We start from the raw sequence: 27025 nt of genomic DNA, 5'->3' as shown, positions 1-27025 counted from the left end.
TTAAAGTGACACCAGGCCTGGTGACCTTTGGGACATGGTCTTACCCCCTACAGGAATGTGCGATCATCATGAAACGTTCAGATCACTTACAAATAAATAGATTCTACCTTCTTGTAACGTTTCAGCCCTATTGGACCTTGTTTTCACACAAATGGACCCAGAATGATGTGAAATTGTTCTTCGTGCAACATATTTCTGGGTGCCATTTACAAACCATAAGTGCTAATGACTCCATTCCTTTTTGTGGTTGTTGGTGCTGTTGATTGGAGTACACTAAAACAAATCTGATCTCTCTAGGACATTCAGAAGCCAAGTTATAAGCCCACAAATGTGTAACTGGACTACTTCTTTAAAGTGACACCAGGCCTGGTGACCTTTGGGACATGGTTTGACCCCCTATAGGAATGTGTGATCATCATGAAACGTTCATATCACTTACAGCTCAATAGATTCTACCTTCTTGTAACGTTTCAGCCTGATTGGACCTTGTTTTCACACAAATTGACCCAGAATGATGTGAAATTGTGCTTCGTGCAACATAATTCTGGGTGCCATTTACAAACCATAAGTGCTAATGACTCCATTCCTTTTTGTGGTTGTAGGGGCTGTTGATTGGAGTGCACTAAAACAAACCTGATCTCTCTAGGACATTCAAGGCCAAGTTATAAGCCCACAAAGGTGTAACTGGACTACTTCTTTAAAGTGACACCAGGCCCGGTGACCTTTGGGACATGGTTTGACCCCCTATAGGAATGTGCGATCATCATGAAACGTTCAGATCACTTACAACTCAATAGATTCTACCTTCTTGTAACGTTTCAGCCTGATTGGACCTTGTTTTCACACAAATGAACCCAGAATGATGTGAAATTGTGCTTCGTGCAACATAATTCTGGGTGCCATTTAAAAACCATAAGTGCTAATGACTCCATTCCTTTTTGGGGTAATGGGGGCTGTTAATTGGAGTACTCTAAAACAAACCTGACCTCTCTAGGATATTCAGAAGCCAAGTTATAAGCCCACAAATGTGTAACTGGACTACTTCTTTAAAGTGACACCAAGCCTGGTGACCTTTGGGACATGGTTTGACCCCCTATAGGAATGTGCGATCATCATGAAACGTTCAGATCAATTACAACTCAATAGATTCTACCTTCTTGTAACGTTTCAGCCTGATTGGACCTTGTTTTCACACAAATGGACCCAGAATGATGTGAAATTGTGCTTCGTGCAACATATTTCTGGGTGCCATTTACAAACCATAAGTGCTAATGACTCCATTCCTTTTTGTGGTTGTAGGGGCTGTTGATTGGAGTACACTAAAACAAACCTGATCTCTGTAGGACATTCAGAAGCCAAGTTATAAGCCCACAAATGTGTAACTCGACTACTTCTTTAAATTGACACCAGATCCGGTGACCTTTGGGACATGGTTTGACTCCCTTAGGAAGGTGCTATCATCATGAAACGTTCAGATCACTTACAACTCAATAGATTCTACCTTCTTGTAACGTTTCAGCCTGATTGGACCTTGTTTTCACACAAATGAACCCAGAATGATGTGAAATTGTGCTTCGTGCAACATAATTATGGGTGCCATTTAAAAACCATAAGTGCTAATGACTCCATTCCTTTTTGGGGTAATGGGGGCTGTTAATTGGAGTACTCTAAAACAAACCTGACCTCTCTAGGATATTCAGAAGCCAAGTTATAAGCCCACAAATGTGTAACTGGACTACTTCTTTAAAGTGACACCAAGCCTGGTGACCTTTGGGACATGGTTTGACCCCCTATAGGAATGTGCGATCATCATGAAACGTTCAGATCACTTACAACTCAATAGATTCTACCTTCTTGTAACGTTTCAGCCTGATTGGACCTTGTTTTCACACAAATGGACCCAGAATGATGTGAAATTGTGCTTCGTGCAACATATTTCTGGGTGCCATTTACAAACCATAAGTGCTAATGACTCCATTCCTTTTTGTGGTTGTAGGGGCTGTTGATTGGAGTACACTAAAACAAACCTGATCTCTGTAGGACATTCAGAAGCCAAGTTATAAGCCCACAAATGTGTAACTCGACTACTTCTTTAAATTGACACCAGATCCGGTGACCTTTGGGACATGGTTTGACCCCCTTAGGAAGGTGCTATCATCATGAAACGTTCAGATCACTTACAACTCAATAGATTCTACCTTCTTGTAACGTTTCAGCCTGATTGGACCTTGTTTTCACACAAATGAACCCAGAATGATGTGAAATTGTGCTTCGTGCAACATAATTCTGGGTGCCATTTACAAACCATAAGTGCTAATGACTCCATTCCTTTTTGTGGTTGTAGGGGCTGTTGATTGGACTACACTAAAACAAACCTGATCTCTCTAGGACATTCAGAAGCCAAGTTATAAGCTCACAAATGTGTAACTGGACTACTTCTTTAAAGTGACACCAGGGCTGGGGACCTTTGGGACATGGTCTTACCCCCTATAAAAAATGTGCGATCATCATGAAACGTTCAGATCACTTACAAATAAATAGATTCTACCTTCTTGTAACGTTTCAGCCCTATTGGACCTTGTTTTCACACAAATGGACCCAGAATGATGTGAAATTGTGCTTCGTGCAACATATTTCTGGGTGCATTTTACAAACCATAAGTGCTAATGACTCCATTCCTTTTTGTGGTTGTTGGTGCTGTTGATTGGAGTACACTAAAACAAATCTGATCTCTCTAGGACATTCAGAAGCCAAGTTATAAGCCCACAAATGTGTAACTGGACTACTTCTTTAAAGTGACACCAGGCCCGGTGACCTTTGGGACATGGTTTGACCCCCTATAGGAATGTGCGATCATCATGAAACGTTCAGATCACTTACAACTCAATAGATTCTACCTTCTTGTAACGTTTCAGCCTGATTGGACCCTGTTTTCACACAAATGAACTCAGAATGATGTGAAATTGTGCTTCGTGCAACATAATTCTGGGTGCCATTTACAAACCATAAGTGCTAATGACTCCATTCCTTTTTGTGGTTGTAGGGGCTGTTAATTGGAGTACTCTAAAACAAACCTGATCTCTCTAGGACATTCAGAAGCCAAGTTATAAGCCCACAAATGTGTAACTGGACTACTTCTTTAAATTGACACCAGATCCGGTGACCTTTGGGACATGGTTTGACCCCCTTAGAAAAGTGCTATCATCATGAAACGTTCAGATCAGTTACAACTCAATAGATTCTACCTTCCTGTAACGTTTCAGCCTGATTGGACCTTGTTTTCACACAAATGGACCCAGAATGATGTGAAATTGTGCTTCGTGCAACATAATTCTGGGTGCCATTTACAAACCATAAGTGCTAATGACTCCATTCCTTTTTGTGGTTGTAGGGGCTGTTGATTGGAGTGCACTAAAACAAACCTGATCTCTCTAGGACATTCAAGGCCAAGTTATAAGCCCACAAAGGTGTAACTGGACTACTTCTTTAAAGTGACACCAGGCCCGGTGACCTTTGGGACATGGTTTGACCCCCTATAGGAATGTGCGATCATCATGAAACGTTCAGATCACTTACAACTCAATAGATTCTACCTTCTTGTAACGTTTCAGCCTGATTGGACCTTGTTTTCACACAAATGAACCCAGAATGATGTGAAATTGTGCTTCGTGCAACATAATTCTGGGTGCCATTTACAAACCATAAGTGCTAATGACTCCATTCCTTTTTGTGGTTGTAGGGTCTGTTGATTGGAGTACATTAAAACAAACCTGATCTCTCTAGGACATTCAGAAGCCAAGTTATAAGCCCACAAAGGTGTAACTGGACTACTTCTTTAAAGTGACACCAGGCCCGGTGACCTTTGAGACATGGTTTGACCCCCTATAGGAATGTGCGATCATCATGAAACGTTCAGATCACTTACAACTCAATAGATTCTACCTTCTTGTAACGTTTCAGCCTGATTGGACCTTGTTTTCACACAAATGAACCCAGAATGATGTGAAATTGTGCTTCGTGCAACATAATTCTGGGTGCCATTTGAAAACCATAAGTGCTAATGACTCCATTCCTTTTTGGGGTAATCGGGGCTGTTAATTGGAGTACTCTAAAACAAACCTGACCTCTCTAGGAGATTCAGAAGCCAAGTTATAAGCCCACAAATGTGTAACTGGACTACTTCTTTAAAGTGACACCAAGCCTGGTGACCTTTGGGACATGGTTTGACCCCCTATAGGAATGTGCGATCATCATGAAACGTTCAGATCACTTACAACTCAATAGATTCTACCTTCTTGTAACGTTTCAGCCTGATTGGACCTTGTTTTCACACAAATGGACCCAGAATGATGTGAAATTGTGCTTCGTGCAACATATTTCTGGGTGCCATTTACAAACCATAAGTGCTAATGACTCCATTCCTTTTTGTGGTTGTAGGGGCTGTTAATTGGAGTACACTAAAACAAACCTGATCTCTGTAGGACATTCAGAAGCCAAGTTATAAGCCCACAAATGTGTAACTCGACTACTTCTTTAAATTGACACCAGATCCGGTGACCTTTGGAACATGGTTTGACCCCCTTAGGAAGGTGCTATCATCATGAAACGTTCAGATCACTTACAACTCAATAGCTTGTACCTTCTTGTAACGTTTCAGCCTGATTGGACCTTGTTTTCACACAAATGAACCCAGAATGATGCGAAATTGTGCTTCGTGCAACATAATTCTGGTTGCCATTTACAAACCATAAGTGCTAATGACTCCATTCCTTTTTGTGGTTGTAGGGGCTGTTGATTGGAGTACACTAAAACACACCTGATCTCTCTAGGACATTCAGAAGCCAAGTTATAAGCCCACAAATGTGTAACTGGACTACTTCTTTAAAGTGACACCAGGCCTGGTGACCTTTGGGACATGGTCTTACCCCCTACAGGAATGTGCGATCATCATGAAACGTTCAGATCACTTACAAATAAATAGATTCTACCTTCTTGTAACGTTTCAGCCCTATTGGACCTTGTTTTCACACAAATGGACCCAGAATGATGTGAAATTGTGCTTCGTGCAACATATTTCTGGGTGCCATTTACAAACCATAAGTGCTAATGACTCCATTCCTTTTTGTGGTTGTTGGTGCTGTTGATTGGAGTACACTAAAACAAATCTGATCTCTCTAGGACATTCAGAAGCCAAGTTATAAGCCCACAAATGTGTAACTGGACTACTTCTTTAAAGTGACACCAGGCCTGGTGACCTTTGGGACATGGTTTGACCCCCTATAGGAATGTGTGATCATCATGAAACGTTCATATCACTTACAGCTAAATAGATTCTACCTTCTTGTAACGTTTCAGCCTGATTGGACCTTGTTTTCACACAAATGGACCCAGAATGATGTGAAATTGTGCTTCGTGCAACATAATTCTGGGTGCCATTTACAAACCATAAGTGCTAATGACTCCATTCCTTTTTGTGGTTGTAGGGGCTGTTGATTGGAGTGCACTAAAACAAACCTGATCTCTCTAGGACATTCAAGGCCAAGTTATAAGCCCACAAAGGTGTAACTGGACTACTTCTTTAAAGTGACACCAAGCCTGGTGACCTTTGGGACATGGTTTGACCCCCTATAGGAATGTGCGATCATCATGAAACGTTCAGATCACTTACAACTCAATAGATTCTACCTTCTTGTAACGTTTCAGCCTGATTGGACCTTGTTTTCACACAAATGGACCCAGAATGATGTGAAATTGTGCTTCGTGCAACATATTTCTGGGTGCCATTTACAAACCATAAGTGCTAATGACTCCATTCCTTTTTGTGGTTGTAGGGGCTGTTGATTGGAGTACACTAAAACAAACCTGATCTCTGTAGGACATTCAGAAGCCAAGTTATAAGCCCACAAATGTGTAACTCGACTACTTCTTTAAATTGACACCAGATCCGGTGACCTTTGGGACATGGTTTGACTCCCTTAGGAAGGTGCTATCATCATGAAACGTTCAGATCACTTACAACTCAATAGATTCTACCTTCTTGTAACGTTTCAGCCTGATTGGACCTTGTTTTCACACAAATGAACCCAGAATGATGTGAAATTGTGCTCCGTGCAACATAATTCTGGGTGCCATTTACAAACCATAAGTGCTAATGACTCCATTCCTTTTTGTGGTTGTAGGGGCTGTTGATTGGAGTACACTAAAACAAACCTGATCTCTCTAGGACATTCAGAAGCCAAGTTATAAGCTCACAATTGTGTAACTGGACTACTTCTTTAAAGTGACACCAGGCCTGGTGACCTTTGGGACATGGTCTTACCCCCTATAGGAATGTGCGATCATCATGAAACATTCAGATCACTTACAAATAAATAGATTCTACCTTCTTGTAACGTTTCAGCCCTATTGGACCTTGTTTTCACACAAATGGACCCAGAATGATGTGAAATTGTGCTTCGTGCAACATATTTCTGGGTGCCATTTAAAAACCATAAGTGCTAATGACTCCATTCCTTTTTGTGGTTGTTGGTGCTGTTGATTGGAGTACACTAAAACAAATCTGATCTCTCTAGGACATTCAGAAGCCAAGTTATAAGCCCACAAATGTGTAACTGGACTACTTCTTTAAATTGACACCAGATCCGGTGACCTTTGGGACATGGTTTGACCCCCTTAGAAAAGTGCTATCATCATGAAACGTTCAGATCAGTTACAACTCAATAGATTCTACCTTCCTGTAACGTTTCAGCCTGATTGGACCTTGTTTTCACACAAATGGACCCAGAATGATGTGAAATTGTGCTTCGTGCAACATAATTCTGGGTGCCATTTACAAACCATAAGTGCTAATGACTCCATTCCTTTTTGTGGTTGTAGGGGCTGTTGATTGGAGTGCACTAAAACAAACCTGATCTCTCTAGGACATTCAAGGCCAAGTTATAAGCCCACAAAGGTGTAACTGGACTACTTCTTTAAAGTGACACCAGGCCCGGTGACCTTTGGGACATGGTTTGACCCCCTATAGGAATGTGCGATCATCATGAAACGTTCAGATCACTTACAACTCAATAGATTCTACCTTCTTGTAACGTTTCAGCCTGATTGGACCTTGTTTTCACACAAATGAACCCAGAATGATGTGAAATTGTGCTTCGTGCAACATAATTCTGGGTGCCATTTACAAACCATAAGTGCTAATGACTCCATTCCTTTTTGTGGTTGTAGGGTCTGTTGATTGGAGTACATTAAAACAAACCTGATCTCTCTAGGACATTCAGAAGCCAAGTTATAAGCCCACAAAGGTGTAACTGGACTACTTCTTTAAAGTGACACCAGGCCCGGTGACCTTTGAGACATGGTTTGACCCCCTATAGGAATGTGCGATCATCATGAAACGTTCAGATCACTTACAACTCAATAGATTCTACCTTCTTGTAACGTTTCAGCCTGATTGGACCTTGTTTTCACACAAATGAACCCAGAATGATGTGAAATTGTGCTTCGTGCAACATAATTCTGGGTGCCATTTGAAAACCATAAGTGCTAATGACTCCATTCCTTTTTGGGGTAATCGGGGCTGTTAATTGGAGTACTCTAAAACAAACCTGACCTCTCTAGGAGATTCAGAAGCCAAGTTATAAGCCCACAAATGTGTAACTGGACTACTTCTTTAAAGTGACACCAAGCCTGGTGACCTTTGGGACATGGTTTGACCCCCTATAGGAATGTGCGATCATCATGAAACGTTCAGATCACTTACAACTCAATAGATTCTACCTTCTTGTAACGTTTCAGCCTGATTGGACCTTGTTTTCACACAAATGGACCCAGAATGATGTGAAATTGTGCTTCGTGCAACATATTTCTGGGTGCCATTTACAAACCATAAGTGCTAATGACTCCATTCCTTTTTGTGGTTGTAGGGGCTGTTAATTGGAGTACACTAAAACAAACCTGATCTCTGTAGGACATTCAGAAGCCAAGTTATAAGCCCACAAATGTGTAACTCGACTACTTCTTTAAATTGACACCAGATCCGGTGACCTTTGGAACATGGTTTGACCCCCTTAGGAAGGTGCTATCATCATGAAACGTTCAGATCACTTACAACTCAATAGCTTGTACCTTCTTGTAACGTTTCAGCCTGATTGGACCTTGTTTTCACACAAATGAACCCAGAATGATGCGAAATTGTGCTTCGTGCAACATAATTCTGGTTGCCATTTACAAACCATAAGTGCTAATGACTCCATTCCTTTTTGTGGTTGTAGGGGCTGTTGATTGGAGTACACTAAAACACACCTGATCTCTCTAGGACATTCAGAAGCCAAGTTATAAGCCCACAAATGTGTAACTGGACTACTTCTTTAAAGTGACACCAGGCCTGGTGACCTTTGGGACATGGTCTTACCCCCTACAGGAATGTGCGATCATCATGAAACGTTCAGATCACTTACAAATAAATAGATTCTACCTTCTTGTAACGTTTCAGCCCTATTGGACCTTGTTTTCACACAAATGGACCCAGAATGATGTGAAATTGTGCTTCGTGCAACATATTTCTGGGTGCCATTTACAAACCATAAGTGCTAATGACTCCATTCCTTTTTGTGGTTGTTGGTGCTGTTGATTGGAGTACACTAAAACAAATCTGATCTCTCTAGGACATTCAGAAGCCAAGTTATAAGCCCACAAATGTGTAACTGGACTACTTCTTTAAAGTGACACCAGGCCTGGTGACCTTTGGGACATGGTTTGACCCCCTATAGGAATGTGTGATCATCATGAAACGTTCATATCACTTACAGCTAAATAGATTCTACCTTCTTGTAACGTTTCAGCCTGATTGGACCTTGTTTTCACACAAATGGACCCAGAATGATGTGAAATTGTGCTTCGTGCAACATAATTCTGGGTGCCATTTACAAACCATAAGTGCTAATGACTCCATTCCTTTTTGTGGTTGTAGGGGCTGTTGATTGGAGTGCACTAAAACAAACCTGATCTCTCTAGGACATTCAAGGCCAAGTTATAAGCCCACAAAGGTGTAACTGGACTACTTCTTTAAAGTGACACCAAGCCTGGTGACCTTTGGGACATGGTTTGACCCCCTATAGGAATGTGCGATCATCATGAAACGTTCAGATCACTTACAACTCAATAGATTCTACCTTCTTGTAACGTTTCAGCCTGATTGGACCTTGTTTTCACACAAATGGACCCAGAATGATGTGAAATTGTGCTTCGTGCAACATATTTCTGGGTGCCATTTACAAACCATAAGTGCTAATGACTCCATTCCTTTTTGTGGTTGTAGGGGCTGTTGATTGGAGTACACTAAAACAAACCTGATCTCTGTAGGACATTCAGAAGCCAAGTTATAAGCCCACAAATGTGTAACTCGACTACTTCTTTAAATTGACACCAGATCCGGTGACCTTTGGGACATGGTTTGACTCCCTTAGGAAGGTGCTATCATCATGAAACGTTCAGATCACTTACAACTCAATAGATTCTACCTTCTTGTAACGTTTCAGCCTGATTGGACCTTGTTTTCACACAAATGAACCCAGAATGATGTGAAATTGTGCTCCGTGCAACATAATTCTGGGTGCCATTTACAAACCATAAGTGCTAATGACTCCATTCCTTTTTGTGGTTGTAGGGGCTGTTGATTGGAGTACACTAAAACAAACCTGATCTCTCTAGGACATTCAGAAGCCAAGTTATAAGCTCACAATTGTGTAACTGGACTACTTCTTTAAAGTGACACCAGGCCTGGTGACCTTTGGGACATGGTCTTACCCCCTATAGGAATGTGCGATCATCATGAAACATTCAGATCACTTACAAATAAATAGATTCTACCTTCTTGTAACGTTTCAGCCCTATTGGACCTTGTTTTCACACAAATGGACCCAGAATGATGTGAAATTGTGCTTCGTGCAACATATTTCTGGGTGCCATTTAAAAACCATAAGTGCTAATGACTCCATTCCTTTTTGTGGTTGTTGGTGCTGTTGATTGGAGTACACTAAAACAAATCTGATCTCTCTAGGACATTCAGAAGCCAAGTTATAAGCCCACAAATGTGTAACTGGACTACTTCTTTAAAGTGACACCAGGCCCGGTGACCTTTGGGACATGGTTTGACCCCCTATAGGAATGTGCGATCATCATGAAACGTTCAGATCACTTACAACTCAATAGATTCTACCTTCTTGTAACGTTTCAGCCTGATTGGACGCTGTTTTCACACAAATGAACTCAGAATGATGTGAAATTGTGCTTCGTGCAACATAATTCTGGGTGCCATTTACAAACCATAAGTGCTAATGACTCCATTCCTTTTTGTGGTTGTAGGGGCTGTTAATTGGAGTACTCTAAAACAAACCTGATCTCTCTAGGACATTCAGAAGCCAAGTTATAAGCCCACAAATGTGTAACTGGATTACTTCTTTAAATTGACACCAGATCCGGTGACCTTTGGGACATGGTTTGACCCCCTTAGAAAATTGCTATCATCATGAAACGTTCAGATCAGTTACAACTCAATAGATTCTACCTTCCTGTAACGTTTCAGCCTGATTGGACCTTGTTTTCACACAAATGGACCCAGAATGATGTGAAATTGTGCTTCGTGCAACATAATTCTGGGTGCCATTTAAAAACCATAAGTGCTAATGACTCCATTCCTTTTTGAGGTTGTAGGGGCTTATGATTGGAGTACACTAAAAAAAAACCTGATCTCTCTAGGACATTCAGAAGCCAAGTTATAAGCCCACAAATGTGTAACTGGACTACTTCTTTAAATTGACACCGGATCCGGTGACCTTTGGGACATGGTTTGACCCCCTTAGGAAAGTGCTATCATCATGAAACGTTCAGATCACTTACAACTCAATAGATTCTACCTTCCTGTAACGTTTCAGCCTGATTGGACCTTGTTTTCACACAAATAAACCCAGAATGATGTGAAATTGTGCTTCGTGCAACATAATTCTGGGTGCCATTTAAAAACCATAAGTGCTAATGACTCCATTCCTTTTTGTGGTTGTAGGGGCTGTTGATTGGAGTACACTAAAACAAACCTGACCTCTCTTGGACATTCAGAAGCCAAGTTATAAGCCCACAAAGGTGTAACTGGACTACTTCTTTAGACACCAGGCCCGGTGACCTTTGGGACATGGTTTGACCCTTTATAGGAATGTGTGATCATCATGAAACGTTCAGATCACTTACAGCTCAATAGATTCTACCTTCTTGTAACGTTTCAGCCTGATTGGACCTTGTTTTCACACAAATGGACCCAGAATGATGTGAAATTGTGCTTCGTGCAACATAATTCTGGGTGCCATTTACAAACCATAAGTGCTAATGACTCCATTCCTTTTTGTGGTTGTAGGGGCTGTTGATTGGAGTGCACTAAAACAAACCTGATCTCTCTAGGACATTCAAGGCCAAGTTATAAGCCCACAAAGGTGTAACTGGACTACTTCTTTAAAGTGACACCAGGCCCGGTGACCTTTGGGACATGGTTTGACCCCCTATAGGAATGTGCGATCATCATGAAACGTTCAGATCACTTACAACTCAATAGATTCTACCTTCTTGTAACGTTTCATCCTGATTGGACCTTGTTTTCACACAAATGGACCCAGAATGATGTGAAATTGTGCTTCGTGCAACATATTTCCGGGGTCCCATTTACAAACCATAAGTGCTAATGACTCCATTCCTTTTTGTGGTTGTAGGGGCTGTTGATTGGAGTACACTAAAACAAACCTGATCTCTGTAGGACATTCAGAAGCCAAGTTATAAGCCCACAAATGTGTAACTCGACTACTTCTTTAAATTGACACCAGATCCGGTGACCTTTGGAACATGTTTTGACCCCCTTAGGAAGGTGCTATCATCATGAAACGTTCAGATCACTTACAACTCAATAGATTGTACCATCTTGTAACGTTTCAGCCTGATTGGACCTTGTTTTCACACAAATGAACCCAGAATGATGTGAAATTGTGCTTTGTGCAACATAATTCTGGTTGCCATTTACAAACCATAAGTGCTAATGACTCCATTCCTTTTTGTGGTTGTAGGGGCTGTTGATTGGAGTACACTAAAACACACCTGATCTCTCTAGGACATTCTGAAGCCAAGTTATAAGCCCACAAATGTGTAACTGGACTACTTCTTTAAAGTGACACCAGGCCTGGTGACCTTTGGGACATGGTCTTACCCCCTATAGGAATGTGCGATCATCATGAAACGTTCAGATCACTTACAAATAAATAGATTCTACCTTCTTGTAACGTTTCAGCCCTATTGGACCTTGTTTTCACACAAATGGACCCAGAATGATGTGAAATTGTGCTTCGTGCAACATATTTCTGGGTGCCATTTACAAACCATAAGTGCTAATGACTCCATTCCTTTTTGTGGTTGTTGGTGCTGTTGATTGGAGTACACTAAAACAAATCTGATCTCTCTAGGACATTCAGAAGCCAAGTTATAAGCCCACAAATGTGTAACTGGACTACTTCTTTAAAGTGACACCAGGCCTGGTGACCTTTGGGACATGGTTTGACCCCCTATAGGAATGTGTGATCATCATGAAACGTTCAGATCACTTACAGCTCAATAGATTCTACCTTCTTGTAACGTTTCAGCCTGATTGGACCTTGTTTTCACACAAATGGACCCAGAATGATGTGAAATTGTGCTTCGTGCAACATAATTCTGGGTGCCATTTACAAACCATAAGTGCTAATGACTCCATTCCTTTTTGTGGTTGTAGGGGCTGTTGATTGGAGTGCACAAAAAAAAACCTGATCTGTCTAGGACATTCAAGGCCAAGTTATAAGCCCACAAAGGTGTAACTGGACTACTTCTTTAAAGTGACACCAGGCCCGGTGACCTTTGGGACATGGTTTGACCCCCTATAGGAATGTGCGATCATCATGAAACGTTCAGATCACTTACAACTCAATAGATTCTACCTTCTTGTAACGTTTCAGCCTGATTGGACCTTGTTTTCACACAAATGAACCCAGAATGATGTGAAATTGTGCTTCGTGCAACATAATTCTGGGTGCCATTTACAAACCATAAGTGCTAATGACTCCATTCCTTTTTGTGGTTGTAGGGTCTGTTGATTGGAGTACATTAAAACAAACCTGATCTCTCTAGGACATTCAGAAGCCAAGTTATAAGCCCACAAAGGTGTAACTGGACTACTTCTTTAAAGTGACACCAGGCCCGGTGACCTTTGAGACATGGTTTGACCCCCTTAGAAAATTGCTATCATCATGAAACGTTCAGATCAGTTACAACTCAGTAGATTCTACCTTCCTGTAACGTTTCAGCCTGATTGGACCTTGTTTTCACACAAATGGACCCAGAATGATGTGAAATTGTGCTTCGTGCAACATAATTCTGGGTGCCATTTAAAAACCATAAGTGCTAATGACTCCATTCCTTTTTGAGGTTGTAGGGGCTTATGATTGGAGTACACTAAAAAAAACCTGATCTCTCTAGGACATTCAGAAGCCAAGTTATAAGCCCACAAATGTGTAACTGGACTACTTCTTTAAATTGACACCGGATCCGGTAACCTTTGGGACATGGTTTGACCCCCTTAGGAAAGTGCTATCATCATGAAACGTTCAGATCACTTACAACTCAATAGATTCTACCTTCCTGTAACGTTTCAGCCTGATTGGACCTTGTTTTCACACAAATAAACCCAGAATGATGTGAAATTGTGCTTCGTGCAACATAATTCTGGGTGCCATTTAAAAACCATAAGTGCTAATGACTCCATTCCTTTTTGTGGTTGTAGGGGCTGTTGATTGGAGTACACTAAAACAAACCTGACCTCTCTTGGACATTCAGAAGCCAAGTTATAAGCCCACAAAGGTGTAACTGGACTACTTCTTTAGACACCAGGCCCGGTGACCTTTGGGACATGGTTTGACCCTTTATAGGAATGTGTGATCATCATGAAACGTTCAGATCACTTACAGCTCAATAGATTCTACCTTCTTGTAACGTTTCAGCCTGATTGGACCTTGTTTTCACACAAATGGACCCAGAATGATGTGAAATTGTGCTTCGTGCAACATAATTCTGGGTGCCATTTACAAACCATAAGTGCTAATGACTCCATTCCTTTTTGTGGTTGTAGGGGCTGTTGATTGGAGTGCACTAAAACAAACCTGATCTCTCTAGGACATTCAAGGCCAAGTTATAAGCCCACAAAGGTGTAACTGGACTACTTCTTTAAAGTGACACCAGGCCCGGTGACCTTTGGGACATGGTTTGACCCCCTATAGGAATGTGCGATCATCATGAAACGTTCAGATCACTTACAACTCAATAGATTCTACCTTCTTGTAACGTTTCATCCTGATTGGACCTTGTTTTCACACAAATGGACCCAGAATGATGTGAAATTGTGCTTCGTGCAACATATTTCTGGGTGCCATTTACAAACCATAAGTGCTAATGACTCCATTCCTTTTTGTGGTTGTAGGGGCTGTTGATTGGAGTACACTAAAACAAACCTGATCTCTGTAGGACATTCAGAAGCCAAGTTATAAGCCCACAAATGTGTAACTCGACTACTTCTTTAAATTGACACCAGATCCGGTGACCTTTGGAACATGGTTTGACCCCCTTAGGAAGGTGCTATCATCATGAAACGTTCAGATCACTTACAACTCAATAGATTGTACCATCTTGTAACGTTTCAGCCTGATTGGACCTTGTTTTCACACAAATGAACCCAGAATGATGTGAAATTGTGCTTTGTGCAACATAATTCTGGTTGCCATTTACAAACCATAAGTGCTAATGACTCCATTCCTTTTTGTGGTTGTAGGGGCTGTTGATTGGAGTACACTAAAACACACCTGATCTCTCTAGGACATTCTGAAGCCAAGTTATAAGCCCACAAATGTGTAACTGGACTACTTCTTTAAAGTGACACCAGGCCTGGTGACCTTTGGGACATGGTCTTACCCCCTATAGGAATGTGTGATCATCATGAAACGTTCAGATCACTTACAGCTCAATAGATTCTACCTTCTTGTAACGTTTCAGCCTGATTGGACCTTGTTTTCACACAAATGGACCCAGAATGATGTGAAATTGTGCTTCGTGCAACATAATTCTGGGTGCCATTTACAAACCATAAGTGCTAATGACTCCATTCCTTTTTGTGGTTGTAGGGGCTGTTGATTGGAGTGCACAAAAAAAAACCTGATCTGTCTAGGACATTCAAGGCCAAGTTATAAGCCCACAAAGGTGTAAATGGACTACTTCTTTAAAGTGACACCAGGCCCGGTGACCTTTGGGACATGGTTTGACCCCCTATAGGAATGTGCGATCATCATGAAACGTTCAGATCACTTACAACTCAATAGATTCTACCTTCTTGTAACGTTTCAGCCTGATTGGACCTTGTTTTCACACAAATGAACCCAGAATGATGTGAAATTGTGCTTCGTGCAACATAATTCTGGGTGCCATTTACAAACCATAAGTGCTAATGACTCCATTCCTTTTTGTGGTTGTAGGGTCTGTTGATTGGAGTACATTAAAACAAACCTGATCTCTCTAGGACATTCAGAAGCCAAGTTATAAGCCCACAAAGGTGTAACTGGACTACTTCTTTAAAGTGACACCAGGCCCGGTGACCTTTGAGACATGGTTTGACCCCCTATAGGAATGTGCGATCATCATGAAACGTTCAGATCTCTTACAACTCAATAGATTCTACCTTCTTGTAACGTTTCAGCCTGATTGGACCTTGTTTTCACACAAATGAACCCAGAATGATGTGAAATTGTGCTTCGTGCAACATAATTCTGGGTGCCATTTAAAAACCATAAGTGCTAATGACTCCATTCCTTTTTGGGGTAATGGGGGCTGTTAATTGGAGTACTCTAAAACAAACCTGACCTCTCTAGGATATTCAGAAGCCAAGTTATAAGGCCACAAATGTGTAACTCGACTACTTCTTTAAAGTGACACCAAGCCTGGTGACCTTTGGGACATGGTTTGACCCCCTATAGGAATGTGCGATCATCATGAAACGTTCAGATCACTTACAACTCAATAGATTCTACCTTCTTGTAACGTTTCAGCCTGATTGGACCTTGTTTTCACACAAATGGACCCAGAATGATGTGAAATTGTGCTTCGTGCAACATATTTCTGGGTGCCATTTACAAACCATAAGTGCTAATGACTCCATTCCTTTTTGTGGTTGTAGGGGCTGTTGATTGGAGTACAATAAAACAAACCTGATCTCTGTAGGACATTCAGAAGCCAAGTTATAAGCCCACAAATGTGTAACTCGACTACTTCTTTAAATTGACACCAGATCCGGTGACCTTTGGGACATGGTTTGACTCCCTTAGGAAGGTGCTATCATCATGAAACGTTCAGATCACTTACAACTCAATAGATTCTACCTTCTTGTAACGTTTCAGCCTGATTGGACCTTGTTTTCACACAAATGAACCCAGAATGATGTGAAATTGTGCTTCGTGCAACATAATTCTGGGTGCCATTTACAAACCATAAGTGCTAATGACTCCATTCCTTTTTGTGGTTGTAGGGGCTGTTGATTGGAGTACACTAAAACAAACCTGATCTCTCTAGGACATTCAGAAGCCAAGTTATAAGCTCACAAATGTGTAACTGGACTACTTCTTTAAAGTGACACCAGGCCTGGTGACCTTTGGGACATGGTCTTACCCCCTATAGGAATGTGCGATCATCATGAAACGTTCAGATCACTTACAAATAAATAGATTCTACCTTCTTGTAACGTTTCAGCCCTATTGGACCTTGTTTTCACACAAATGGACCCAGAATGATGTGAAATTGTGCTTCGTGCAACATATTTCTGGGTGCCATTTACAAACCATAAGTGCTAATGACTCCATTCCTTTTTGTGGTTGTTGGTGCTGTTGATTGGAGTACACTAAAACAAATCTGATCTCTCTAGGACATTCAGAAGCCAAGTTATAAGCCCACAAATGTGTAACTGGACTACTTCTTTAAAGTGACACCAGGCCCGGTGACCTTTGGGACATGGTTTGACCCCCTATAGGAATGTGCGATCATCATGAAACGTTCAGATCACTTACAACTCAATAGATTCTACCTTCTTGTAACGTTTCAGCCTGATTGGACCCTGTTTTCACGCAAATGAACTCAGAATGATGTGAAATTGTGCTTCGTGCAACATAATTCTGGGTGCCATTTACAAACCATAAGTGCTAATGACCCCATTCCTTTTTGTGATTGTAGGGGCTGTTAATTGGAGTACTCTAAAACAAACCTGATATCTCTAGGACATTCAGAAGCCAAGTTATAAGCCCACAAATGTGTAACTGGATTACTTCTTTAAATTGACACCAGATCCGGTGACCTTTGGGACATGGTTTGACCCCCTTAGAAAAGTGCTATCATCATGAAACGTTCAGATCAGTTACAACTCAATAGATTCTACCTTCCTGTAACGTTTCAGCCTGATTGGACCTTGTTTTCACACAAATGGACCCAGAATGATGTGAAATTGTGCTTCGTGCAACATAATTCTGGGTGCCATTTAAAAACCATAAGTGCTAATGACTCCATTCCTTTTTGTGGTTGTAGGGGCTTATGATTGGAGTACACTAAAAAAAACCTGATCTCTCTAGGACATTCAGAAGCCAAGTTATAAGCCCACAAATGTGTAACTGGACTACTTCTTTAAATTGACACCGGATCCGGTGACCTTTGGGACATGGTTTGACCCCCTTAGGAAAGTGCTATCATCATGAAACGTTCAGATCACTTACAACTCAATAGATTCTACCTTCCTGTAACGTTTCAGCCTGATTGGACCTTGTTTTCACACAAATAAACCCAGAATGATGTGAAATTGTGCTTCGTGCAACATAATTCTGGGTGCCATTTAAAAACCATAAGTGCTAATGACTCCATTCCTTTTTGTGGTTGTAGGGGCTGTTGATTGGAGTACACTAAAACAAACCTGACCTCTCTTGGACATTCAGAAGCCAAGTTATAAGCCCACAAAGGTGTAACTGGACTACTTCTTTAAAGTGACACCAGGCCCGGTGACCTTTGGGACATGGTTTGACCCTTTATAGGAATGTGTGATCATCATGAAACGTTCAGATCACTTACAGCTCAATAGATTCTACCTTCTTGTAACGTTTCAGCCTGATTGGACCTTGTTTTCACACAAATGGACCCAGAATGATGTGAAATTGTGCTTCGTGCAACATAATTCTGGGTGCCATTTACAAACCATAAGTGCTAATGACTCCATTCCTTTTTGTGGTTGTAGGGGCTGTTGATTGGAGTACACTAAAACAAACCTGACCTCTCTTGGACATTCAGAAGCCAAGTTATAAGCCCACAAAGGTGTAACTGGACTACTTATTTAAAGTGACACCAGGCCCGGTGACCTTTGAGACATGGTTTGACCTTCTATAGGAATGTGCGATCATCATGAAACGTTCAGATCACTTACAACTCAATAGATTCTACCTTCTTGTAACGTTTCAGCCTGATTGGACCTTGTTTTCACACAAATGAACCCAGAATGATGTGAAATTGTGCTTCGTGCAACATAATTCTGGGTGCCATTTGAAAACCATAAGTGCTAATGACTCCATTCCTTTTTGGGGTAATGGGGGCTGTTAATTGGAGTACTCTAAAACAAACCTGACCTCTCTAGGAGATTCAGAAGCCAAGTTATAAGCCCACAAATGTGTAACTGGACTACTTCTTTAAAGTGACACCAAGCCTGGTGACCTTTGGGACATGGTTTGACCCCCTATAGGAATGTGCGATCATCATGAAACGTTCAGATCACTTACAACTCAATAGATTCCACCTTCTTGTAACGTTTCAGCCTGATTGGACCTTGTTTTCACACAAATGGACCCAGAATGATGTGAAATTGTGCTTCGTGCAACATATTTCTGGGTGCCAATTACAAACCATAAGTGCTAATGACTCCATTCCTTTTTGTGGTTGTAGGGGCTGTTGATTGGAGTACACTAAAACAAACCTGATCTCTGTAGGACATTCAGAAGCCAAGTTATAAGCCCACAAATGTGTAACTCGACTACTTCTTTAAATTGACACCAGATCCGGTGACATTTGGAACATGGTTTGACCCCCTTAGGAAGGTGCTATCATCATGAAACGTTCAGATCACTTACAACTCAATAGATTGTACCTTCTTGTAACGTTTCAGCCTGATTGGACCTTGTTTTCACACAAATGAACCCAGAATGATGTGAAATTGTGCTTCGTGCAACATAATTCTGGTTGCCATTTACAAACCATAAGTGCTAATGACTCCATTCCTTTTTGTGGTTGTAGGGGCTGTTGATTGGAGTACACTAAAACAAACCTGATCTCTCTAGGACATTCAGAAGCCAAGTTATAAGCCCACAAATGTGTAACTGGACTACTTCTTTAAAGTGACACCAGGCCTGGTGACCTTTGGGACATGGTCTTACCCCCTATAGGAATGTGCGATCATCATGAAACGTTCAGATCACTTACAAATAAATAGATTCTACCTTCTTGTAACGTTTCAGCCCTATTGGACCTTGTTTTCACACAAATGGACCCAGAATGATGTGAAATTGTGCTTCGTGCAACATATTTCTGGGTGCCATTTACAAACCATAAGTGCTAATGACTCCATTCCTTTTTGTGGTTGTTGGTGCTGTTGATTGGAGTACACTAAAACAAATCTGATCTCTCTAGGACATTCAGAAGCCAAGTTATAAGCCCACAAATGTGTAACTGGACTACTTCTTTAAAGTGACACCAGGCCTGGTGACCTTTGGGACATGGTTTGACCCCCTATAGGAATGTGTGATCATCATGAAACGTTCAGATCACTTACAGCTCAATAGATTCTACCTTCTTGTAACGTTTCAGCCTGATTGGACCTTGTTTTCACACAAATGGACCCAGAATGATGTGAAATTGTGCTTCGTGCAACATAATTCTGGGTGCCATTTACAAACCATAAGTGCTAATGACTCCATTCCTTTTTGTGGTTGTAGGGGCTGTTGATTGGAGTGCACTAAAACAAACCTGATCTCTCTAGGACATTCAAGGCCAAGTTATAAGCCCACAAAGGTGTAACTGGACTACTTCTTTAAAGTGACACCAGGCCCGGTGACCTTTGGGACATGGTTTGACCCCCTATAGGAATGTGCGATCATCATGAAACGTTCAGATCACTTACAACTCAATAGATTCTACCTTCTTGTAACGTTTCAGCCTGATTGGACCTTGTTTTCACACAAATGAACCCAGAATGATGTGAAATTGTGCTTCGTGCAACATAATTCTGGGTGCCATTTACAAACCATAAGTGCTAATGACTCCATTCCTTTTTGTGGTTGTAGGGTCTGTTGATTGGAGTACATTAAAACAAACCTGGTCTCTCTAGGACATTCAGAAGCCAAGTTATAAGCCCACAAAGGTGTAACCGGACTACTTCTTTAAAGTGACACCAGGCCCGGTGACCTTTGAGACATGGTTTGACCCCCTATAGGAATGTGCGATCATCATGAAACGTTCAGATCACTTACAACTCAATAGATTCTACCTTCTTGTAACGTTTCAGCCTGATTGGACCTTGTTTTCACACAAATGAACCCAGAATGATGTGAAATTGTGCTTCGTGCAACATAATTCTGGGTGCCATTTAAAAACCATAAGTGCTAATGACTCCATTCCTTTTTGGGGTAATGGGGGCTGTTAATTGGAGTACTCTAAAACAAACCTGACCTCTCTAGGATATTCAGAAGCCAAGTTATAAGCCCACAAATGTGTAACTGGACTACTTCTTTAAAGTGACACCAAGCCTGGTGACCTTTGGGACATGGTTTGACCCTCTATAGGAATGTGCGATCATCATGAAACGTTCAGATCACTTAAAACTCAATAGATTCTACCTTCTTGTAACGTTTCAGCCTGATTGGACCTTGTTTTCACACAAATGGACCCAGAATGATGTGAAATTGTGCTTCGTGCAACATATTTCTGGGTGCCATTTACAAACCATAAGTGCTAATGACTCCATTCCTTTTTGTGGTTGTAGGGGCTGTTGATTGGAGTACACTAAAACAAACCTGATCTCTGTAGGACATTCAGAAGCCAAGTTATAAGCCCACAAATGTGTAACTCGACTACTTCTTTAAATTGACACCAGATCCGGTGACCTTTGGGACATGGTTTGACCCCCTTAGGAAGGTGCTATCATCATGAAACGTTCAGATCACTTACAACTCAATAGATTCTACCTTCTTGTAACGTTTCAGCCTGATTGGACCTTGTTTTCACACAAATGAACCCAGAATGATGTGAAATTGTGCTTCGTGCAACATAATTCTGGGTGCCATTTACAAACCATAAGTGCTAATGACTCCATTCCTTTTTGTGGTTGTAGGGGCTGTTGATTGGAGTACACTAAAACAAACCTGATCTCTCTAGGACATTCAGAAGCCAAGTTATAAGCTCACAAATGTGTAACTGGACTACTTCTTTAAAGTGACACCAGACCTGGTGACCTTTGGGACATGGTCTTACCCCCTATAGGAATGTGCGATCATCATGAAACGTTCAGATCACTTACAAATAAATAGATTCTACCTTCTTGTAACGTTTCAGCCCTATTGGACCTTGTTTTCACACAAATGGACCCAGAATGATGTGAAATTGTGCTTCGTGCAACATATTTCTGGGTGCCATTTACAAACCATAAGTGCTAATGACTCCATTCCTTTTTGTGGTTGTTGGTGCTGTTGATTGGAGTACACTAAAACAAATCTGATCTCTCTAGGACATTCAGAAGCCAAGTTATAAGCCCACAAATGTGTAACTGGACTACTTCTTTAAAGTGACACCAGGCCTGGTGACCTTTGGGACATGGTTTGACCCCCTATAGGAATGTGTGATCATCATGAAACGTTCAGATCACTTACAACTCAATAGATTCTACCTTCTTGTAACGTTTCAGCCTGAATGGACCTTGTTTTCACACAAATGGACCCAGAATGATGTGAAATTGTGCTTCGTGCAACATAATTCTGGGTGCCATTTACAAACCATAAGTGCTAATGACTCCATTCCTTTTTGTGGTTGTAGGGGCTGTTAATTGGAGTACACTAAAACAAACCTGATCTCTCTAGGACATTCAGAAGCCAATTTATAAGCCCACAAATGTGTAACTGGACTACTTCTTTAAATTGACACCGGATCCGGTGACCTTTGGGACATGTTTTGACCCCCTTAGGAAAGTGCTATCATCATGAAACGTTCAGATCACTTACAACTCAATAGATTCTACCTTCCTGTAACGTTTCAGCCTGATTGGACCTTGTTTTCACACAAATGAACCCAGAATGATTTGAAATTGTGCTTTGTGCAACATAATTCTGGGTGCCATTTAAAAACCATAAGTGCTAATTACTCCATTCCTTTTTGTAGTTGTAGGGGCTGTTGATTGGAGTACACTAAAAGAAACCTGATCTCTCTAGGACATTCAGAAGCCAAGTTATAAGCTCACAAATGTGTAACTGGACTACTTCTTTAAATTGACACCAGATCCGGTGACCTTTGGGACATGGTTTGACCCCCTTAGGAAAGTGCTATCATCATGAAACGTTCAGATCACTTACAACTCAATAGATTCTACCTTCCTGTAACGTTTCAGCCTTATTCGACCTTGTTTTCACACAAATGGACCCAGAATGATGTGAAATTGTGCTTCGTGCAACATAATTCTGGGTGCCATTTAAAAACCATAAGTGCTAATGAATCCATTCCTTTTTGAGGTTGTAGGGGCTTATGATTGGAGTACACTAAAAAAAACCTGATCTCTCTAGGACATTCAGAAGCCAAGTTATAAGCCCACAAATGTGTAAGTGGACTACTTCTTTAAATTGACACCGGATCCGATGACCTTTGGGACATGGTTTGACCCCCTTAGGAAAGTGCTATCATCATGAAACGTTCAGATCACTTACAACTCAATAGATTCTACCTTCCTGTAACGTTTCAGCCTGATGGGACCTTGTTTTCACACAAATGAACCCAGAATGATGTGAAATTGTGCTTTGTGCAACATAATTCTGGGTGCCATTTAAAAACCATAAGTGCTAATGACTCCATTCCTTTTTGTGGTTGTAGGGGCTGTTGATTGGAGTACACTAAAAAAAACCTGACCTCTCTAGGACATTCAGAAGCCAAGTTATAAGCCCACAAAGGTGTAACTGGACTACTTCTTTAAAGTGACACCAGGCCCGGTGACCTTTGGGACATGGTTTGACCCTTTATAGGAATGTGTGATCATCATGAAACGTTCAGATCACTTACAGCTCAATAGATTCTACCTTCTTGTAACGTTTCAGCCTGATTGGACCTTGTTTTCACACAAATGGACCCAGAATGATGTGAAATTGTGCTTCGTGCAACATAATTCTGGGTGCCATTTAAAAACCATAAGTGCTAATGACTCCATTCCTTTTGGTGGTTGTAGGGGCTGTTGATTGAAGTACACTAAAACAAACCTGATCTCTCTAGGACATTCAGAAGCCAAGTTATAAGCGCACAAATGTGTAACTAGACTACTTATTTAAAGTGACACCAGGCCCTGTGACCTTTGGGACATGGTTTTACCCCCTATAGGAATGTGCGATCATCATGAAACGTTCAGATCACTTACACCTCAATAGATTTTACCTTCTTGTAACGTTTCAGCCTGATTGGACCTTGTTTTCACACAAATGGACCCAGAATGATGTGAAATTGTGCTTCGTGCAACATAATTCTGGGTGCCATTTACAAACCATAAGTGCTAATGACTCCATTCCTTTTTGTGGTTGTAGGGGCTGTTGATTGGAGTACACTAAAACAAACCTGATCTCTCTAGGACATTCAGAAGCCAAGTTATAAGCCCACAAATGTGTAACTGGACTACTTCTTTAAAGTGACACCAGGCCCGGTGACCTTTGGGACATGGTTTGACCCCCTATAGGAATGTGCGATCATCATGAAACTTTCAGATCACTTACAACTCAATAGATTATACCTTCTTGTAACGTTTCAGCCTGATTGGACCTTGTTTTCACACAAATGGACCCAGAATGATGTGAAATTGTGCTTTGTGCAACATAATTCTGGGTGCCATTTACAAACCATAAGTGCTAATGACTCCATTCCTTTTTGTGGTTGTAGGGGCTGTTGATTGGAGTACACTAAAACAAACCTGATCTCTCTAGGACATTCAGAAGCCAAGTTATAAGCCCACAAAGGTGTAACTGGACTACTTCTTTAAAGTGACACCAGGCCCGGTGACCTTTGGGACATGGTTTGACCCCCTATAGGAATGTGCGATCATCATGAAACGTTCAGATCACTTACACCTCAATAGATTTTACCTTCTTGTAACGTTTCAGCCTGATTGGACCTTGTTTTCACACAAATGGACCCAGAATGATGTGAAATTGTGCTTCGTGCAACATAATTCTGGGTGCCATTTACAAACCATAAGTGCTAATGACTCCATTCCTTTTTGTGGTTGTAGGGGCTGTTGATTGGAGTACACTAAAACAAACCTGATCTCTCTAGGACATTCAGAAGCCAAGTTATAAGCCCACAAATGTGTAACTGGACTACTTCTTTAAAGTGACACCAGGCCCGGTGACCTTTGGGACATGGTTTGACCCCCTATAGGAATGTGCGATCATCATGAAACGTTCAGATCACTTACAACTCAATAGATTCTACCCTCTTGTAACGTTTCAGCCTGATTGGACCCTGTTTTCACAACAAATGAACTCAGAATGATGTGAAATTGTGCTTCGTGCAACATAATTCTGGGTGCCATTTAAAAACCATAAGTGCTAATGACTCCATTCCTTTCTGTGGTTGTAGGGGCTGTTAATTGGAGTACTCTAAAACAAACCTGATCTCTCTAGGACATTCAGAAGCCAAGTTATAAGCCCACAAAGGTGTAACTGGACTACTTCTTTAAAGTGACACCAGGCCCAGTGACCTTTGGGACATGGTTTGACCCCCTATAGGAATGTGGGATCATCATGAAACGTTCAAATCACTTACAACTCAATAGATTCTACCTTCTTGTAACGTTTCAGCCTGATTGGACCTTGTTTTCACACAAATGAACCCAGAATGATGTGAAATTGTGCTTCGTGCAACATAATTCTGGGTGCCATTTACAAACCATAAGAGCTAATGACTCCATTCCTTTTTGTGATTGTAGGGGCTGTTGATTGAAGTACACTAAAACAAACCTGATCTCTCTAGGACATTCAGAAGCAAAGTTATAAGCCCACAAATGTGTAACTAGACTACTTATTTAAAGTGACACCAGGCCCTGTGACCAATGGGACATGGTTTTACCCCCTATAGGAATGTGCGATCATCATGAAACTTTCAGATCACTTACAACTCAATAGATTCTACCTTCTTGTAACGTTTCAGCCTGATTGGACCTTGTTTTCACACAAATGGACCCAGAAAGATGTGAAATTGTGCTTCGTGCAACATAATTCTGGGTGCCATTTACAAACCATAAGTGCTAATGACTCCATTCCTTTTTGTGGTTGTAGGGGCTGTGTATTGGAGTACACTAAAACAAACCTGACCTCTCTAGGACATTCAGAAGCCAAGTTATAAGCCCACAAATTTGTAACTGGACTACTTCTTTAAAGTGACACCAGGCCCGGTGACCTTTGGGACATGGTTTGACCCCCTATAGGAATGTGCGATCATCATGAAACGTTCAGATCACTTACACCTCAATAGATTTTACCTTCTTGTAACGTTTCAGCCTGATTGGACCTTGTTTTCACACAAATGGACCCAGAATGATGTGAAATTGTGCTTTGTGCAACATAATTCTGGGTGCCATTTACAAACCATAAGTGCTAATGACTCCATTCCTTTTTGTGGTTGTAGGGGCTGTTGATTGGAGTACACTAAAACAAACCTGATCTCTCTAGGACATTCAGAAGCCAAGTTATAAGCCCACAAAGGTGTAACTGGACTACTTCTTTAAAGTGACACCAGGCCCGGTGACCTTTGGGACATGGTTTGACCCCCTATAGGAATGTGCGATCATCATGAAACGTTCAGATCACTTACAACTCGATAGATTCTACCTTCTTGTAACGTTTCAGCCTGATTGAACCCTGTTTTCACAACAAATGAACTCAGAATGATGTGAAATTGTGCTTCGTGCAACATAATTCTGGGTGCCATTTAAAAACCATAAGTGCTAATGACTCCATTCCTTTTTGTGGTTGTAGGGGCTGTTAATTGGAGTACTCTAAAACAAACCTGATCTCTCTAGGACATTCAGAAGCCAAGTTATAAGCCCACAAAGGTGTAACTGGACTACTTCTTTAAAGTGACACCAGGCCCAGTGACCTTTGGGACATGGTTTGACCCCCTATAGGAATGTGGGATCATCATGAAACGTTCAGATCACTTACAACTCAATAGATTCTACCTTCTTGTAACGTTTCAGCCTGATTGAACCCTGTTTTCACAACAAATGAACTCAGAATGATGTGAAATTGTGCTTCGTGCAACATAATTCTGGGTGCCATTTAAAAACCATAAGTGCTAATGACTCCATTCCTTTTTGTGGTTGTAGGGTCTGTTGATTGGAGTACATTAAAACAAACCTGATCTCTGTAGGACATTCAGAAGCCAAGTTATAAGCCCACAAAGGTGTAACTGGACTACTTCTTTAAAGTGACACCAGGCCCGGTGACCTTTGGGACATGGTTTGACCCCCTATAGGAATGTGCGATCATCATGAAATGTTCAGATCACTTACAACTCAATAGATTCTACCTTCTTGTAACGTTTCAGCCTGATTGGACCTTGTTTTCACACAAATGAACCCAGAATGATGTGAAATTGTGCTTCGTGC

Source organism: Nothobranchius furzeri, chromosome 15 (assembly GCF_043380555.1).
Source record: "Nothobranchius furzeri strain GRZ-AD chromosome 15, NfurGRZ-RIMD1, whole genome shotgun sequence".
NCBI lineage: Eukaryota > Metazoa > Chordata > Actinopteri > Cyprinodontiformes > Nothobranchiidae > Nothobranchius > Nothobranchius furzeri.
This window is presented reverse-complemented; position numbering follows the sequence as displayed.